The 20,869-nt window shown below is 35.2% G+C and overlaps 1 long non-coding RNA gene across 4 annotated transcripts in view; it reads right to left on the bottom strand.

Moving 5' to 3' along the window:
* LOC131503621 (uncharacterized) overlaps nt 1–20,869 on the bottom strand; it is a 70,461-nt gene that overhangs the window by 28,115 nt on the left and 21,477 nt on the right. The window lies entirely within an intron of this gene.

Consider the following 20,869-nt stretch of genomic DNA (forward strand, 5'->3'; position numbering starts at 1 on the left):
AATTTTTAAAGTTTTTCTTACCTTTTTTTTCCATTTTCTTCCCCTTTTTTCTCTATTCTATCAAGCTTCTTTCAACAAGCAGAGCAAAACACACCTAGGACCTATCTTACTTTATTTGATTTTTTTGTTTTTGTTTTTAATTTTCATTTTTTATGTTATTAATTTTTTTCTTTCTCCAAAGTGACAAAATGAACAAATTTACTCCAAGAGAAAATAGAAATGACATCCAGGGCTTAATCAACACAGATATAAACAAGATGTCTGAAATAGAATTTAGAACCATGGTAATAAATAAGAATACTAGCTGGGGTTGAAAAAAAAACATGGAATCCCTTTCTGTGGAGATAAATAAAATCTGGTCAGGACAAAATTAAAAATGCTATAACTGAGATGCAATCTTGAATGGCTGCCACGAAAGCAAGGATGGTTGAAGCAGAGCAGCAAATCAGTGATTTAGAAGATAAAATTACGGAGAATAATAAAGCAGAAAAAAAGAGAGAAACAAAGGAAAGGATCATGATAGAAGACTTAGAGAACTCAGTGACTTATTAAAAAGGAATAACATCCAATTCATAGGAGTCACAGAAGATGAAGAGAGAGAAAAAGGGGCAGAAGGTTTATGTAAGAAAATTATAGTGGAAAACTTTCCTAATCTGGGGAAGGACACAGACGTCAAAACCCAAGAAGCACAGAGAACTCCCATTAGAGTCAACAAAAAAAAGGCCATCACTAAGGCATATCATAGTCAAATTCACAAAATGCACAGATAAGGAAAGAATTATGAAAATAGCAAGGGGGAAAAAAGTCCTTAACCTAAAAGGAAAGACAGATCGGGTTCACAGTAGACATATCCAGAAACATAGCAGGCCAGAAAGGAGTGGCAGGATATATTCAACGTGCTGAATGAGAAAAATACGCACCAAGAATTCTTTATCCAGCAACGTTGTCATTCAAAATAGAAGGAAAGATAAAGAGTTTCCCAGACAAACAAAAACTAAAGATGTTCATGACCACTAAACCAGCCCTGCAAGAAATTTTAAGGGGGACTCTCTGAGAGGAGAAAAGATAAAAAAGAAAAAACAAATAAACAAACAAAAGCAACAAAGACTAGAAAGGACCAGAGAACACCACCAGAAACCCAACCCTACAGGCAACATAATGGCAATAAATTCATATCTTTCAGTACTAACTCTAAACGTCAATGGACTAAATGCTCCAATGAAAATACATAGGGCGTCAGAATGGATAAGAAAACAAGACTCATCTATATGCTACTTGTAACAGACTCATTTTAGACGTAAAGACTCCTGCAGATTGAAAGTAACAGATGAAGAACCATCTATCATGCTAATGGTTGTCAAAAGAAAGCTGGAGTAGCCATACTTATACCAGACAAACTAGATTTTAAAATAAAGACTGTGACAAGAAATGGAGAAGGGCATTATATTGTAATTAAGGGCTCTATCTACCAAGAGGATCTAACAATTGTAAACATTTATGCCCCCAATGTGGAATACCCAAATATATCATTCAATTAATCACAAACATAAAGGAGCTCATAGATAATACGATAATAGTAGGGGATTTCAAAACCCCACTTACACTGAGGGACAGATTATCTAAGAAGAAAATCAACAAGGAAGCAATGGCTTTGAATGACACACTGGACTGGATAGACTTAACAGATATATTCAGAACATTTCATCCTAAAGCAGAATACACATTCTTCTCAAGGCAAATGGAACATTCTCCAGAATAGATCACATACTAATTCATAAATCAGCCCTCAACAAGTACAAAAAGATCGAGTTCATACCATGCATATTTTCAGACCACAATGCTATGAAACTCAAAATCAACCACAAGAAAAAAATTTGGAAAGACCATGAATACTTGCAGATTAAAGAACATCCTGCTAAAGAATGAATGGGTTAACCAAGAAATTAAAGAGGAAGTTAAAAAGTACACGGGAGTCAATAAAAGTGAAAACATGACAGCCCAAAACCTTTGGGATGCAGCAAAGGTGGTCAAAAGAGAGAAGTATATAGTCATCCAGACCTTCCTAAAGAAGGAAGAAAGGTCTCAAATACACAGCCTAAACTTACACCTAAAAGAGCTGGAAAAAAGAACAACAAACAAAGCCCAAAACCAGCAGAAGGGAAATAATAAAGATTAGAGCAGAAACCAATGCTATCAAAATAAATAACATAACATAATATAACATAACATCATAACATAACATAACATAACATAACATAACATAACATAACATGACATAAACAAAACAAAACAATAGAACAGATCAATGAAACCAGGAGCTGGTTCTTTGAAAGAATTAACAAAATTGATAAACCCCTAGCCAGACGGATCAAAAAGAAAAAGGAAAGGACCTGAATAAATAAAATCACGAATGAAAGAGGAGAAATCATAGCCCACACCTCAGGAATACAAATAATAATAAGAGAATATTATGAGCAATTATCTGCCAACAAATTGGGCAATCTGGAAGATATGGAAAAATTCCTAGAAACATATAAACTACCAAAACTGAAACAAGAAGAAATAGAAAATTTGAACAGACCCATAACCAGTAAAAGAATTGAATCAGTAATCCAAAATTGCCCAACAAACAAGAGCTGGATGGCTTTCCAGGGGAATTCTACCCAACACTTAAAAAACAGTTAGCACCTATTCTTTAGAATCTGTTCCAAAAAATAGAAATGGAAGGAAAACTTCCAAATGCATTCTATGAGGCCAGCATTACCTTATTCCAAAACCAGAAAAAGACCCCACTAAAAAGGAGAACTACAGACCAATTTCCCTGATGAACATGGGTGCAAAAATTTTCAACAAGATACTAGCAAACCGGATCCAACAATACATTAAAATGATTATTCACCATGATCAAGTGGGATTTATTCCTGGGATGCAGGGCTGGTTCAATATCTGTAAATCAATCAATGTGATACATTAATAAAAGAAAGGATAAGAACCACATGATCCTCTCAATAGATGCAGAAAAAGCAATTGACAAAATACAGCATCCTTTCTTGATAAAAACCCTCAGTATCATAAAGGCCATATACAAAAGACCCACCACTAATATCATCCTCAATGGGGAAAAAATCAGAGCTTTCCCCCTAAGGCCAGGAACACGACAAGGATGTCCACTCTCACCACCGTTATTCAACGTAGTGTTGGAAGTCTAGCCTCAGCAATCAGACAACACAAAGAAATAAAAGGCATCCAAATTTGTTTCTTTCCTGTCAAGTAAGGCAAGCTTTTATTACTCTTAAGTAAGAAATTAAGACTGTATGCTAATGATGTAAAGAATGTACATCTCCAACCCAACTTCTCCCTTGGATGCCTGACCTACAGATTTAATTGCTGACAACTTAACTTCTTCACATGGATGTCTAATAGACATTGCAAACATATCATATCCAAAATTAAGCTCCTGATCCCCCCCCTTATTTCAAATGTGCTCATTTTACTTTTTAGTTGAGTATATTTCCATTTTTCAAGTTCCAGTGCCAAAATCTTCATACCATCATTGATTCGTTTTTTTTGTTTTTGTTTTTTGGTTTTTTTACTGCCTTCATCTGGTTTCTTATCAAATTCCGATGTCTCTAATTTCAAAATATAGCCAGAAGTTAGCTACTTCTTCGCAGCTAGGGGCTTGGTTTAAACCACCATCATCCCTCATCTATATTACTGTAATAACTTCCAATGGTCTCATTTTCTTGCTTACTCTCCTACAGACTGCTAAAACTTGCTTCAGATCATGATCATTCCTCACTTAAAAGCCTGGTGGCTTCCTGACCCACCCTGGGTAAAACTCAAAGTCCACCTCTGATTTACAAGGCCCTATATGTTCTAGCTGCTCATTACCTCTCTGACATCATCTCCTACTCCTTTCTTGTTCCATGTAGACACATTACCTGCCCTTAAGCCTCTGAACTTGCTATTTTTCACTGTCTGAATGGTTTCCCCCAGATATCAAATGACTAACTCCTTCCATTCCTTCAGATAATTCTCAGGAGTCACTTTCTCAATGAGACCTTTCCCCCACTATGGAGAATAGCACAACTTCCCCTCTCAACATGTCCACTTATCCTTCTCTGTTTCATTCTTCTCCACAGCATTCATCACTTTCTAATACCTTCCTTATCTCTCTCATTTAATGTTCACCTCTGCCACTAGCGTGCAAGCACCTGAAACTGTCCTGAGCATGTAACATATGATCAGTAATTTTTGCTGTATGAAAGAATAAAAAAATGGTTCTGGAGCCATCCATTTGCCTGTAGGATAGTTATGATGATTATAGTAGCAATCTAAAAAACAAGAAAATGTTAAGCTTTTGAAAACCAAAGTGTACTTTTCAGCTAGTCAATAGGCTAAGTATCAACATTTGTTAAGAAAAAATATTTTCCAAAAATTTTTAGCTCCTCTTAATATGTTAAGAACAAAGTTGAGCAAATTGGTTGGCAAGGTTTTATTATAGCCTATAGGGAAGAGGAAATCCACGATCTGGCATCAGCGAGTCTCTTTCAGAAAAGGAGGAGGAGAAAGCCTTTCTCTCCCAGGAAAAGTGATATTGGGAGGGAAGAGAGCCCCTTGGATGTGTGTGTATACCTCTCAGGGTTAACTTCACAGGAGGTGGGATATTAATTAGGTTGAAAAGAAAGCCAGGAGGAGGAGGTTTGGCCTATCTCTTACTGGGTCCCCTGAGACCATCCTCACACTGATCCTGAGGCAGAGAGGAGAGGTGTAGCAGTGCTGAGGCACTGGAGAGAAGGGGTTTAAAAAGTGGTTACAATGAGGAAATCATAACACTCCTGGAACAAAAAAATTCAATGCAGGCAGACCAGACCAACTAGAAAGCACGTGGGAGACACACCCAGAAGAAATAAGGGATCTGTAGTATCATCTGGGATCAAGATAGTACAGAATTGACATTATCTTGACTTAGTCAAGACAAACAAACCATAATTTTTTACCCATAGATTTCAGTGATGAACACTAGCAAGACACTCAAGGACTGGACTACATGGATCATGAGTCAGTGGATATCAATCATCAATCATTGTAAATCCAAAAGCCAGACCAACACAAAGACCATCATGAGGCATTCTACCCCTTCAATGAAGATCCTAAACTTTCCTTCATCCAGATTCCCTTTAAAAGAAAAAAAAAAAAAACAAAACTATACATATATATATATATATTTTGAAAGAAAGTGCATGTGTGCAAGCAGGGGAGAGGCAGAGAGAGAGATAGAGAATCTCAAGCAGGCCCTGCACTGTCAGCACAGAGCCCAACACACAGCTGGATCTCACGAACTCTGAGATCATGATCTGAGCCAAAATCAAGGGTGAGACACTTAACCAACTGAGTCATCCAGGCACCCCCTAGACTCCCTCTTGTAAAGGGGACAGGCACAGGACAAATAGCCCTGATAAAGAGTTGGTTTTTTACTTGACTAAATGTTTACCCAATCAAATTGTTTTTAACTAGAAACTGTCTAAACTGAAAGAAAATGATACGCCTTAAACTGGTAAACTGAAGTTTTGATCCCCATTGCAATTACTCCTGCTGAGTGAGCTGAGAACTCAGGAAAATTTTATCAGTTATAGATAAGTAAAAAGCCCCACACATTTTTTGCATGTCTATATAATAATGAATTTCCTACCCTACAACCACAGCAAATACATCATTCCTTATCTCAATAACCAGTCCTGAATTAAAATATTATGGCCAATCTGAAACCAACCTAATCAAATTTTCACTTGTTATTTCACACTGAGCATTATAGGGACAGGACAGAATTTCAGCTCTGTCCAGGGTGTCTAGTCTACCCTTCTGAGAAAACTTATGTAGACAAGAAAAATAAACTTTTATAACAATGGAAATATTGGCTCTCAACATAATCAGGAGTGCATCAAATACAAAAATAGATATGTAGAAAAAAGGTATCCATATAAGTTAGTCTACTTTGTTCTCTCAGGGTTCCAAAGGAATTCAAGATATACTTTCCTTCATATTCATCATGCAGTCAACCAATATCCAAAGGAGGAAATGACACCCCAAAATGTTTCCAAATGGAACATCAACCAAATACAGTCAATGTGTCTTCAGGTAAAAAGTATGTATCAGTATATCCCTTAATAAATGCAATACTCCTGGATGAAAATATTTTCTCTGAAAACAAGGTAAAATATCATGTTTTCATTTAATGGCAATTTCTTACTTTAACTCTATGTTTACCTGGGAAATACGAGTTCAATGTCATCTGTAACAGGGTCTCAGCTTTTGCATTGGTCATGTAATAAAAGAATTAAACTGTCATTTGTTGAATCTAATTGCTATTTTTGAAATAAAAATAAGGAGTTAACATCCTGTTGCTGTTTTTGTTTGTCAGTAATTGACCAGGAAGAGTTTCTCGTGAAGCAATTAAGCTAATGCCATAGTAATTATTTAAATTATAGGCTGGTATCTAAGACTTACTGGGGAAAACTGATGGTCATGAAGACTTGTTGACTAATTAAGACCAACTATTCTATCCATCTTATAAAATCTGTCCCCAGAATAAGACAGGCAAGAACAATTGACATAGCACTTGACAAAATATAATATAATCTGGGTATTCAAGTCATTTAAAATATTGTTACTGGTTTTAATCTGTACATCAAAATGAAAGGCATTCTATAAGAAAGCCAAAGATAAAGCAAGATAGATTCATATTTATTGTTTTTCCCCATGTGCAATTTACTAATAATTGAGTGAAAATTTTATTTTTTTAATTAAAAAAATTTTTAATGTTTATTTATTATTGAGAGACAGAGAGAGACAAAGCATGAACAGAGGAGGGGCAGAGAGAGAGACAGATACACAGAATCGAAGCAGGCTCCCAGCTCTAAGTTGTCAGCACAGAGCCCACGGGGCTCAAACCCACGAACTGTGAGATCATGACCTGAGCCGAAGTCAGATGCTTAACCAGCTGAGCCATCCAGGAGCCCCTGAAAACTTTTTATTTTTAAATTAATCTATTTCTTTTGAGAGAGAAAAAGAGAGAGGGTGCACACATATGTGAGTGTTGGGGCGGGGGGGAGGCAGAGAGAGAGGGAGAGAAAGAATCCCAAGCAGGCTCTGTGCTGTTAGTGTGAAGTTCTAGGCAGGATCAATCTTACGAACTGTCAGATCATGAACTGAGCTCAAATCAAGAGTCTGATGTTTAACCAATTGAGCCACCCAGGAGGCTCATGTGAAAAATTAAAAAAAAATTTTTTTACTGCTAATATCATTGTCTAATTATTGCTCCCAATGATCATATTCTTTACTCAACCATTGATATTTACTTCTCTTCTGGTACCAGCCCTCACTTAACCAATTACAGTTCCTCCTAAATGGTAGCATTTTATACTTAGTAGCTTTCTCAGGTTTCTTTAATGTAAAAGTGTCTGTGAGTGTAAATATCAAAGTTAGCAATGAATTTACTGATTGGAAAATACTGTTGCAAACTTAAGGCAAATAAGGAAACAATAAATTGCCAAGAAATAGATATGATGATTTTCAAACTCAAAAACAGTGATAATCTAAATTAACCAGTTGATTTAGAGAAATATAATCTTTTCCTCTCATTTAACATCACAGAAACTTCCAGGACCAAGAGCAAGGCAATTATTAAATTACAACAGTGATTCCTTTAGGATTTTAAAAGTTAATGGTTTAAAAAGAAAAGTTAAACCATCTTTATTCAGAGTAAAATTCCACAGTTAAAAATCATCAATCCCAATAAAATTATAAAAGGTTAGATGTGAAACCTAAAATAGATTTAATCACATTTTTGATATGTGTCATTTTGAAAAAGTTGAAAACACTAACACAAATGTAGAATCAACATGTGCTAAATTTAGCTTATTAATTAGGGAAACAGGATGTTAAATCTGGGTCCAGTGGCAGAAATACTAAAAATGACTAGTACAGATCAAAAAACTTATTCTTTTCAGTATGCATAAAATATTTTCTAATTCACTTGGACTCAAAAATATACAAACAAACACCAAACAAATAATCCCCAAAGATTATTCTTGAAAACAAGAGAAGGCTGGTCTCATTTTATCTTGACATGTGGGTGTAGCATGAGGTGTTAATAACCACAAGAGCCTCCTTGCTGAGGTCAGCTCATCTGGAGGAAATTCTGTACAAATTTCATAAAGAATCTCAGATTGCATTTTCAATAACCTCTATTATTCCAGACGTAGTTTTTGAATTGCTCTTATTGGCTGTTTTATTCTGAGACCAAGAAAGTAAATCTAAGAAATTCATTTCAACAAAGCTTACCAATAGAGTCTATAAATTTGGATAGATTCTTCTCTCCCCAAAGTCCCTAAAAATACAATGAGATTTCTGGGCTGCCACAGAGTGATGTTATTTATAGCGTGTAAGCTCTGGAACATGTATCAGACCAATTTTCTGGGGCTGTTTTATGGCCCTTGGTTTCACCTGTGAAGTAGAACCTTTATTTCTTCATGGTGGGCTTGTCAGAACTGATGAAGTGAGATTTATTCTCCTACAGTATGACACTACCAGGTATGGTCTTGGTTGCATAATCAATTTATCTAATTGTGTCTTGGTAAAAAAGAGGAAAGATTCTTATTGAACTGGTAAAGTTAATTATCATTGCCATAAAAAAAGCTACAAGACTCGGGAAAGTATTTGTTCCTGAATTGTGAAGCCTCAGGGAGGATGAATTACCATTTAGAAATTTTTTTTGTATATATTTCAATTTGCAAAAGCATAGTCTATTAAATTGAGGGCTAGGGAGAGACAAAAAAATAGAAAAGAAAAGAAAAAAGAAAAAGAAAAAAGTTTTCTTCATATACCCAATGAGAAAAAAAAAGAAGCCTAAAAATATTATCAAAATTAGATTTCCCTTTTATTTGCATATTAGAAATTAGGTCAACAGTCTGCTTTTGTGAGATATCCTCTTCAGAACTAAAAAAAATATTGATAATCTTGATTCAGTCTTTTAGTATCTGACAGTTGTCCAAGTAGTGACATTTTAAGATCCATATCTTATACCCATAAGTCTATATCTTGAAATATCAATAGTTAAGAGTACATGGTATATAGTCTGTATTTGTTTTCTACTGCTATACAATGAATTATCCCAAGGAGAGCAGCTGAAAACAACTTCCACTTATTATTTTATAGTTCTGTCCATCAAAAGTTCTGGTAGGCTCAATTGGGTTCAATAGTCAGGTTCTCAGAATTGTGTGGTCAAGGTTTGGCTGGGATGGGCTCTTAACTGGAGGCTCTAGGAAAGAATCCCACTTCCAATCTCATGTAGGCTGTTGACAGAATGTAGTTACATGCAGTGGTGGTTCCAAGGTCTTCTTGTTGATTGTCAGCCAGGGACCACTGTCTGCTCCTAGAGGCTGCCTATGTTCCTTCTCACCTAGCCCCTTCCATCTTGAAACAGCAACCATGAGTTGAATTCTCCTTACATTTTAACTAACCCTGGCTTTCCCTTCCATTGCCAGCTAGAGAAAAATTTTTTTTTTTTTTTGCTTTTAGAAAGCACCTGCGGGGGCATTGGGGGGGCTCAGTCGGTTAAGCATCCGACTTGGGCTCAGGTCATGATCTCACGGTTCGTGTGTTTGAGCCCCACATTGGACTCTGTACTGACAGTACAGAGCCTACTTCGGATTCTCTCTCTCTCTCTCTCTCTCTCTCTCTCTCTCTCTCCCCTTCCCCCACTTGTGCACACATGCTCTCTCTCAAAATAAATAAATAAAATTTAAAAAAAATAAAGAGCACCTATGGTTCCATTAGGGCCAACTAGATATTCTCCTTATTTTAGGGCAACTGATTAGCAACCTTACTTACCTCTGCAAAATCTCATTTGTGTTATAACATAACATACTCACATAGCTCACAGGTTGGGGAGGTAGCATTTTAGGATTCTGCCTAAAAAAAAGCATTTTAGGATTCTGCCATGGAATCCTTTTCACAAGGCTCTGAGACACTCTTTCCTTCTAGCCTATAGTTTACAGCAGAGTCTTCAGAGAAGAAAGGGAGGAGGAGAAGCTGCATGTTGATGATGTGACTGAATTTTGAGTTTAATTTATTATAATAACTAACAATATCAGAATTGAAAAGAGTAAAATCTTCTATTGGAGTGTCACTTATAACTGTTTCATATGGACTTGATCAATATTTCTCTTAAGAAGCATAAATGGACAATGTGGGAATTGACAATTCTACATAGAAATGTTCTGAGTGTTACAAATAAATTACTACTTCGTAATTTCAGACTCAGTACTTCTTATCTACAAATGACATTTTCAGAGCAGTTGGAGTCATTGAAAAAATATTATTATGGGAGATATTACACGTTCCACATTGTTCTTAAACTTCTCTCTCAAACACACAGAAGATGCTGGGTTTGAACTCCAGCCTCTTTTCTGCAACCCCCCACAAAAGATGTTATAAGTGAAAAAAGCAGTTAAAGGTTTAGCTACACTCCATTTTCTTTTCCTTTGAGTTCTAACTATACTCTCAAATCAAATCATTATTTCCTTTCAAAAATCAACAAGGTAATAACAATATCTGTTGTAGAATAGCTTCTTTGTTAAAAAGAAAAATGTTGCCCCTCAAATCTCCTATTTTGTAGTCCTTTGTTCTCCTCTTGTTTGTGTCTCTCATTTTTAATTCACAATTGTATTATCCCTCCACATCATCCACAGAGCACAACATGCCCTACATAAGAATAGAACAAATACTGTTGTATTATTTCTTAGGCCTTTAAAAACGTTTGAAATGCTCATGTTTATTGAGAGCCCACAGGTAAGAGGTTCTACAAAAAGATGTCATCTTTGTTTTCAAACATGATGCTATTTATTATTCTCAGTAGGACAGTCAATAGTAAATTATTACTCGAACAGTGTTGATGAAATTACACAAATCCACCTACAGCTTTATACCTTATGTTTTTATGACTGCTGTCAAGAATTCACTGTGAAGTTAGAGATCACGAACAAAGTGATCCATGTGAGGTAGAATCTGTAGCCTAGTAAAAGAATATCCGGTATTGGATTTGATCATTGTCTTTCCCAGAAAAGTATATTCTAAGCCATTTGCCTATGAGATTTTCTTTTCAGACTTACCCAATATAAATATTAAAAGAAAAAATTTTATATTCTATAATAATTCACTGTACCAGGGATTGGCAAACTTTTCTATAGAGACAGTGAACATTTTTTAGGCTTTTTTGGCTTTATGAGTCATATAGTTTCTGCCACAGCTACTACTTGATTCTGTTGTCCCATGAACACAGCTGTAGAAAATATGCAAACAAATTAGTGTAGCAGTGTTCCAAAAAAATCTTTATGAACACTACAATTTTAATTTCATGTAATTTTCACATCTCACATTACTTTTCTTTTGGTCTTTTTCAACCATTACAAAATATACAATCATTCTTAGCTTGTAGTTTGCTAAGCCCTGTATTGCGTTATACATTAGTTAAATTCTAGTCTTTCTCAAGCTAGTATCTAGGAGTCATGGGGATAGCTGGTTTCATGGGACACTGCAGCCACAACCTCTCCTTAAGGTTGATAAGAATAGGAAAAAGTTAGCATATTTTAGTAATTGCTATTTTTATATTTGTTTGTCACTCATTCCCAAATGTTGTTAATACCTACTATGTACAAATTACTCTCATAGGTATTTTGAGTGCCTGACATCAAGGGTTTGTATATATCAAAAAGGAATCACGGAAGTACAGATAAAGACAATACCAGACATAATTAACCAAGAGATTATCCAGCTAACAAAAAGGCAAGAGCTCATCTGATGGGGAAGATTTTTTAAGGAAGGCTATCTGATGGAGGTATAATTTTGATCTGGGCTTATAGGAGGGGTACAATACCAATATTAAATATTCAAAAGGACATTATAATTATTTTTAGCTAATGAAGTTACATAAAAAGCCCTGTGCACAAGTCCAAATCACCTCTTTTCTTAACAGATGATACTTACCCACTAATAATCTATGAACTCAAATATTAGAAAGCACAAAGAGAAATACTTTAGGCACTCTGAAGGCCCTGAAAGCTTTGTATATTTACAAAAATTACCAGTATTTACTAATTATTAAACTCGGAAAAATCCATCTACCTCTCCTTCGATTCAATCTGGTATCTAAACCAGTGAATTTCCATTTTGTGTCTGTATGTTTAATACTGCATAATACCGTGTTTTAATTTGTGCTATGAATTTAGTATATAAATAGTAGTAGCTATATGGAGATATTTGTACCAAACAACAAAAATAAACTAGGTGCTGTGTAAATAGATAAGACTTTCTTTTTTGCATGTTGTTTATTTAATGTTCCTTTATGCATTAGAAGTAATCCATTAAATGCTCACAAAAAACAAACAACAGGGTATGATACATTTTTTTGCTGACTTACAGAAACATTTCAGAGATACTTAAAACATTGAAGAGAACTTACCCCAAATTATTGTTACAACACATTTAACCCTAGCATTTACTTTAAAAATCCCTCTTTACACACATATTCTCAAGTTTTGCTTATATTTTTACCTATATTTTTCTCTAAATTAGAGAAGCCAGTTAACCTTTGAAAAAAATCTGATCAAAACCAGTCACCTTCAGTTATGCAGTGGTTGGTAACAATATTAATTTCCTGTGAGTACTGCATTAGCTGCAAGCATGTTCTCATATAATGTATTTTCATTAACATAAAGTTTGAAATATTTTCTAATTGCCCTTGTGATTTCTCTTTTTACCCATGAACTATTTATGAATTTGTTAACTTCAAAATATTTATTATTTTCTCTAAATATCTTATTATTATTAATTTCTAGCTTTATTGCATTACAGTTAAAGAATATTCTCAATGATATTAGTTCTCTAAGTATACTGAGGTTTATTTCATAGCTACGTGTATGGTCTATATTGTGAACATATCATGCAGTTTTAGGTTATATTGGGCTATAAATGTCAGTTAGATCTTAATGATCTGTACTGTGTTGGACACATCATCTATTTCTTTACTTATTTTTTTTTTGCCTTGTTATTAGAATTAAATGGAATGCATCTCCCTTTATTTGCCCCAGTCAAGTTCTTATAGGCACCATGTAAAAAAAGGAAGTAAAGCAGTACAAGAAAGCAATAACCAGCTTTAGAAGGAGTTTAGAATAAAAAGGAAAAAAAAAAGAATGATTCATATACTTGATGAAAAGTGGCATTTTGGTTTTGTGGTTTGGTTTTTTGGTAAAAAGCAGTCGGCTGCCGGAATGTTTCTTAACTAAAACAACTTCTATGATCAAAGACATCAAAGACAGCTATCTTTGTGTTCTCAGCCACAACACTCGTCTATGGTCAGCCAAACTCTCATGTTGAAAGAAGACAGTTAAAAAAGGAAGGTGAAGATGGAAACATTTGCACAGAATCAGAGGATTGGGTACCAACTTCTGACTCTTTTTTTCTTTTTTTCAAGACTGAAGCAAACAGTGGTTGATCATTCCTGTCTCTACCCTGTCAAGAACAAGGCTTAATGGAAGGATGGCTGTATTATCCTCACCTTCATGAGCTACCCCTGTGAGTGACATGGCAGGAGGTTGGGGAAGTGATCTTGTTGCCCCATGTATCACTTTTAAATGATTCAGTCTCTTTCAAGTAGATGTTCAGTTTTTCAGATTCCTATCTCTCTAATGTGGTCTCTGGGCACATAGAGGTTTCTGTGAACTCATGGAGGAAAAGGATACCAGAGTTCCACATGTGCTATCTTTTGGATCATGCTGGACCTGCCGGATCCCTGTACTTGTTACCACTATGATGCAACTGATGCTTACTACATTTGAGTCATCCTCATACACTAACGCCCTTTGTCCTGACCCTGGGCCAGCATATACCAGCCCCCTAGTTCCCTTAACACCTTCTAAGAGCTTCTGGCTAAGGAATATGCATGAGGGCAGGATCATTGTGTTGAGCTCATTTATCCCACCAACCCACTTCACCATTGCACCACATCGGTATGTCAGGAAGCTGGCTCTTACTAGAGGCCTTGGGATGTAGGGCACATGCTTCTGTGTTCTCAGGCTATCTTGTACTTATCTGAGTGTTTCTAATGCTTTCTTCTTTCTGGAATTTTCTCCTTTGATGAGAGGAGATGAGGACACACAGATCTGACCTTCTTCCTCTGCCACTATCACTTTTTCTTACTCACTCCTCTAGGCTGAAAAGATGTTTTCTACTTCCCTTTCCTCTCTGCTAGCACTTCAATGTAGTCACAGCCTTTTTCTTCAAGGAACACTTAGCTTGTTCGTGTAGCTTTAATGGCAGGTGCTGTGTTTCTTTACTCAGTGGAAGAACGTGTAAGATCTGGGCATATCAGGCATGTGTTCAAAATGCAAGCTGCGGCATCACCAGGATCTGAGGATGACTAAATGTAAAAATGCATTGGTGTATTATGTCAAAACAGTATTTCTATTACATATGTCTAAAAGTTTCAAGCATCTAAGGAACTTATTTACTTTTTTTTCTTAACATTTATTTATTTTTGAGAGAGAGAGAGAGCATGTGCACACACACACACACACACACACATACACACAGCAGGGAAGGGGCAGAGAGAGGGAGATGGAGGATCTGAAGCAGGCTCTGCACTGTGAGTGCAGAGCCCAATGGAGGGCTTGAACTCACGAACAATGAGATCATGACCTGAGTCTAATCAAGAGTCAGCCGCTTAGCCAACTGAGTCATGAAGGTGCCCCAGGAACTTACTTGCTTTTTAAAGCAGGGTGAAAATATTTATGGGGAGACCATACAGTTGGTTATTTATTTTCTTCTTAAGTCATGAATGAGGTTATGGATTGTATGAGAATGAGAACTTTTGAGTGAATACATATACATATATATATATACATATATATATATATATATACATATATATATATAATGAGTGAACTGAGTAATATATATATATATAAAACTATTTGTGAATATATATATATATATATATATATATATCTCAATACCCCTCAAAGAATCAAATTATACAGCAATACTTATATTGCACAAATTAGACTTTAAAGCAAAGACTGTAACAAAAGACAAAGAAGGACACACATAATCATAAAGGGAATAATCCAACAAGAGGATATAACAATTGTAAATATTTATGCACTCAACATGAAGGAATCTAAATACATAAATCAATTATTAACACAGACATAAAGGAAGAAACTGACAATAATAGTAGGGGACTTTTGTACCTCACTTACATCAATGCATAGATTGTCCAGACAGAAAATCAACAAGAAAACAGTGGCTTTGAATGACACGTGGACTGTGCAGGCCTAACAAATATATTTAGAACATTCCATCCAAAAATAACAAAATACATATTCTTTTCAAGGGCACATAAAATATTCTCCAGAATAGATCACGTTAGGCCACAAAACAAATTGCAGTAAGTTCAAAAACACTGAAATCATATCATGCATCTTTCTGACCACAATGGTATAAAACTAGAAATCAATCCTAAAAAAAGGAGCACCTGAGTGGCTCAGCCAGGAAAACATCTGACTCTTGATTTTGGCTCAGATCATGATATCACGATTCATGAGATCAAGCTCCATGCTGTCAATGCAGAGCCTGTGTGAGATTCTCTCTCTCCCTCTCTCTTTGCCCCTCCCCCAATTGCACTATCTCTGTCTCTCTCTCTCAAAATAAATAACTAAAATAATTATAAGAAAAAAATATGGAAAGAACACAAATACATGGATGTTAAAATAACATTCTACTAAACAATAAATGGGCCAAGAAATCAAAAAGGAAATTAAAAAATACATGGAAACAAATGAAAGTGAGAACACAATGGACCAAAATCTTTACAACATAGCAAAAGCTGTTCTAAGAGGGAAAATTGTAAAAATACAGTCTTACCACAAGAAGCAAAAAAAAAATACTGAAACAATCTAAGTTTACACCTAAAGGAGTTAGGAAAAGAAAAAAAAAAAGCCAAAAGCCAGTAGAAGAAAAGAATAAAGATCAGAGCAGAAATAAATTAGAGACTTAAAAATTAAAAAAAAAAAAAACACAAGTGACTATATCAATGAAACAGGAGCTGGTTCCCTGAAAAGATCAACAAATTTGATAAACCTGTAGCCAGACTCATAAAGAAAAAGAGAGGACTCAAATAAAATCACAAATAAGAGAGAAGAAATAACAAATGTCAGAGAAATACAATCATAAGAGAATATTAAAAAGAAAACTATATGCCAAAAAACTGTATAACCTAGAAGAAATAAATAAATTCCTAGAAACATATAACCTCCCAAAACTGAATCAGAAAGAAGTGGAAAATTTGAACAGACTAATTACTTGCAATTAAATTGAATCAATAATCAAAAACTCCACAACACAGAGGGAGGCAAACCATAAGAGACTTTTAAATACAGAGAACAAACTGAGGGTTGATGGGGGTGGAAGAACAGGGGGTTGGGGAAAATGGGTGATGGGCATTAAGGAGGGCACTTGTTGGGATGAGCACTGGGTGTTGTATGTAAGTGATGTATCATGGGAATCTACTCCTGAAGCCAAGAGCACACTGTATATACTGTATGTTAGCTAAGTTGACAGTAAACTATATAATAATAAAAAAAGAAAAAGAAAAAAGTTAACAGCAAAGTCCAGGACCAAATAGCTTCACAGATGAATTCTATCAAACATTTAAAGAAGAGTTAATATGTATTCTCAAACTATTCCAAAAAACAGAAGAGGAAGGAAGTCTTCCAAATTCATTCTATGAGGCCAGCATTACCCTGATACCAAAACCAGATAAAGACACTACAAAAAAGAGAAAATTATAGGCTAATATTCCTGATGAAGACAGATGCAAAAATCTTCAACAAAATATTAGCAAACTGAATCCAACAATACATTAAGCAAAATCATTCATCACAATCAAATGGAATTTATTCCAAGGATTCAAAGGTCGTTCAATAATCACAAATCAATCAACATGATATATTGCATTAATAAGAGGGAGGATAAAAAGCATATGATCATCTCAATAGATGAAGAAAAAGCATTTGACAAAGTACAACATCCATTCATGATAAAAACTCTCAACATAGTAGGTTAAGAGGAAACATACCTCAACATAATAAAGATCATATATGAAAACCCACAGCTAACACGATATTCAAAGGTAAAAAAGTGAGAGTTTTTCCTCTAAGACCAGGAACAAGATAAGGATGTCCACTCTCACTACTTTTACTGAGCATAGTACTGGAAATCCTAGCCACAGCAATCAGATAAGAAAAGGAAATAAAAGGCATCCAAATTAGTAAGGTGGAAGTAAATTTTTCACTATTTGCAGATGACATGATACTATATATAGAAAACCCTAAAAAATTATATACAATAGAAAATCACATTCATTCCCATTTATGCATTCACTTATCAAATACTCAAAACTTAAGATTTGCAAGAAAATTGACCTTTCTTTAATTTACCTGGAAGGAAACCAATCACTAGTTAATTAGCGAGTCACCCCTGCACCATCTCACATTAGAGCAAAACACATGGACTTAAGCAACTCAAGACAATTGGAGGAGGGTCTGTCCTTGGTTTGCTTTGGATAATGATGTTCTGGTAGTTTCTTTCTGCTTAGGAAAATCTGATGAACTCAAATTTCAACTTGTAAATTTTTGCAACTTAAATATCCAATATATTAAATAATTTAAATTATTACTGATGGGATGTAAAATTGGGATAACTATTGGTGTAGATTTGGGAGTTACTAAAAACAGAGGGTAAGTGAAGCCATAAAGTGGATGAGTTTCCTCAAAAAGTTTATATGAAACCCAAAATTAATGGGTCCAGTATTAATTAGGACTGGACTCAGAGATGAGAAAAATAAAGTCAACAAAGATATTTTCATTCATTTAGAAGTAATTCTTTGCCTGCCTGCCAAACAAGGTTGAAGTCCTAAAAAGAAACCCTCAACCGAGAAATATATAGCAATGAAAATTTGTCAGAAATGACATACTCCGGAACTTTGTCTAACCACTTCTATGCATTAGTATAAGCAGGTAAAAAGGACAGCATCATTTTACTCTCCCCAAAAAAACCTGCTTTGGAAAGCTAGCAATTTCCCTTTGCTCTCTTGAGTATATGTGAAACTCTCAAGGCTGTGCCCTGAATATTCACTCAGCTATACATTTTAAAAATTATCATTTAGAAAATAAACCTGGCCTTTATATGATATACACATCCCATCCTTAAGTTCAAAGTTCTCCCTGAGTTTTCACATTTCATTCTTCAGTTTTCTAACCACAAATGCCCCCATTAGATTGGGTCCATGTTATGTGAGAACTCATTTCAATTACTACACATTAGGTCAAGCCGCTTGTTTCCACATTCTGCAAAAATGCAGAATATTTTTGCATCTGCATTTTATCTATCCAAATGTACATCTATTGAGGCCTCTTTAACAAAGCCTTCCACAGATTTCAGAACTTCTGGAGCACTTGCTTTATGAGCACCTGTTGTGCTGCTGTGCTTTTCCGTGCACATGTCTCCTCACACCCAGGAAGGGGAACAAGCTGCTAGAAGGCAGGAAACTTGTTTATTCTTTGTTTTTTTTACTTTTTCACTTTAACAAATGTATAATGGATCTTATGCACACTAAACTCTGTGCTAAGTGCTGGGGATATTGACACCCTTAAGACATTCTGTCTACAGTCAGGAATCTCACAGTTATTTGACATCTCCACCAATTTCTGTCTCAGGGGAGACAAATGAGGGGCAGTGACAGATTTTTTTTGACTATGGTTTAACACAGAGGTTCTCATATTTTTATGTGAGAGTACTTCACACTTGGGCTGTGCACATGGAAGGGCAGGGAGGGAGAAGTTGGGAACACTGAGAATCAATATTTTTAATATGTACAAGTGTATGTACAATTTTAATACAAAATACAAATTAATATGTACAAGTGATTTAATAGGTACAAACTCAGCCAGGTTTGAAATCCTCCATCCCTGATAAAGACCAAATCCTAGAAATATCACAGAATTAATAAATTCTATAATTATGGTCTTCTCTATAAGACAGATGTTTATCTTTTAACCTCTGCTTTAAGCAAGATTTTGTTAACATAATTAGTGGCCAATGATAAATAAAACATCTTGAATTTACATTCAAATATTGGCTCTACTCCTTAATCTGGGACTTTGGGCACGACATCCTACCTCTCTGAGAGTCAAAATGGGGACCAGAATAGGAATGTTTCAGGATTTTTATCGAGACTATATTTGAATCTTGACATTTCTTATTGGTGTAGATCATTACAATATGCATTTATCAAGTAACAAATAGTGTGTTTAGGTCAGGATATTAATTTTCATTACCATGTTTTTATTAAATATCTAAATAGCAAATGTAAATGAGTAAGTAAATAAAAGTAAATAGTAAATATATAATACTGTTATAATGCTAAAATGTATAAATAAAACTAAATGAATAAATAAAACTGAATAGATAATACTAAATAGTAAATGTATACTACTGATAATGTAAAAATAGTTACCAAACCCGACAAATACTCCCACTTGCCACCCAACTGTTGTTTTAATAGTTCCCCAATCTATCCCCATTTAGCAACTAAAACTCAGAAGTACTAAGTACTTAATATCATCTCCTGTAAGCTTTTACACAATAGAGACAGCTTTAGTAAAAATAATATGACAAAAATGAGTAGCATTTTGATGTATTTTTTATTATTTTAAATTTTTTTAACGTTTATTTATTTTTGAGAGAGAGAGAGAGAGAGAGAGATTGAGACAAAGTGCAAGCAGAGGAGGGGCAGAGAGAGAGGGAGACACAGAAACCGAAGCAGGCTCCAGGCTCTGTCAGCACAGATGTCAGCACAGAGCCCAATGCGGGGCTTGAACTCACAAACCCTGAGATCATCACCTGAGCCAAAGTCAGAGGCTTAACCAACTAAGCCACCCAGGTGAACCTCTTTTTTTATTATTTGAGAGAGAGAGAGAGAGAGAGAGAGAGAGAGAGAGAGAGAGAGAATGTGCGAGTAGAAAAGAGGGGCAGAGGGAAAGAGAGAATCTTAAGCTCTGGGATCATGACCCAAGCCAAAATCAAGAGTTGCACACTCATCTGACTGAGCCCCCTGGGCACCCCTGATATATTCTTTTTTAAAGTGATTTATCTATTTATCCTTTCTTAAAGGATTTCAGTATATACGGTCACTGATTTTGGGACCTAGTCTTAAGATTTAAAAGACTTATATCTGTATATTGTACTTATAAAATAGTACTTTTGGGTAATGCCATTTGGCATGATTGATTATTTTTATAGTGACATTTGAAAAACGTTTCAGTCCAACATTCCAATTTTTACCTTATTATTTTTATAGTGATTCTAGTATTATTGATAAATTATTAGTGATTAGAATAACTTTAATCTAATACTAAAATAACTGGAGGGACACCTGGGTGGTTCAGGCAGTTGAGTGTGGGACTCTTGATTTCAGGTCAGGTCATGATCCCAGGGTCAAAGATTGAGCCCTGTGTTGGGCTCTGTGTGCAGCATGGAGTCTGCTTAAGCTTCTCTCTCTCTTTCTCTGCCACTTCCCCCACCCACTCACTCATACTCTCTCTAAAATAAAATAAAATAAAATAACTGGAAATAATGTTATATTCCTTAAATAATTTAAAAATAGTTTCTGGGATTAAGGTAAGCTAATGTACTGTGTTCTTTACTAAAAATATGAAGACTTTAAGTACTACTGGTCCAGTATTTGTGTCCT

The sequence above is a fragment of the Neofelis nebulosa genome, chromosome 2, assembly GCF_028018385.1.
Source record: "Neofelis nebulosa isolate mNeoNeb1 chromosome 2, mNeoNeb1.pri, whole genome shotgun sequence".
In the NCBI taxonomy this organism is placed as follows: Eukaryota; Metazoa; Chordata; class Mammalia; order Carnivora; family Felidae; genus Neofelis; species Neofelis nebulosa.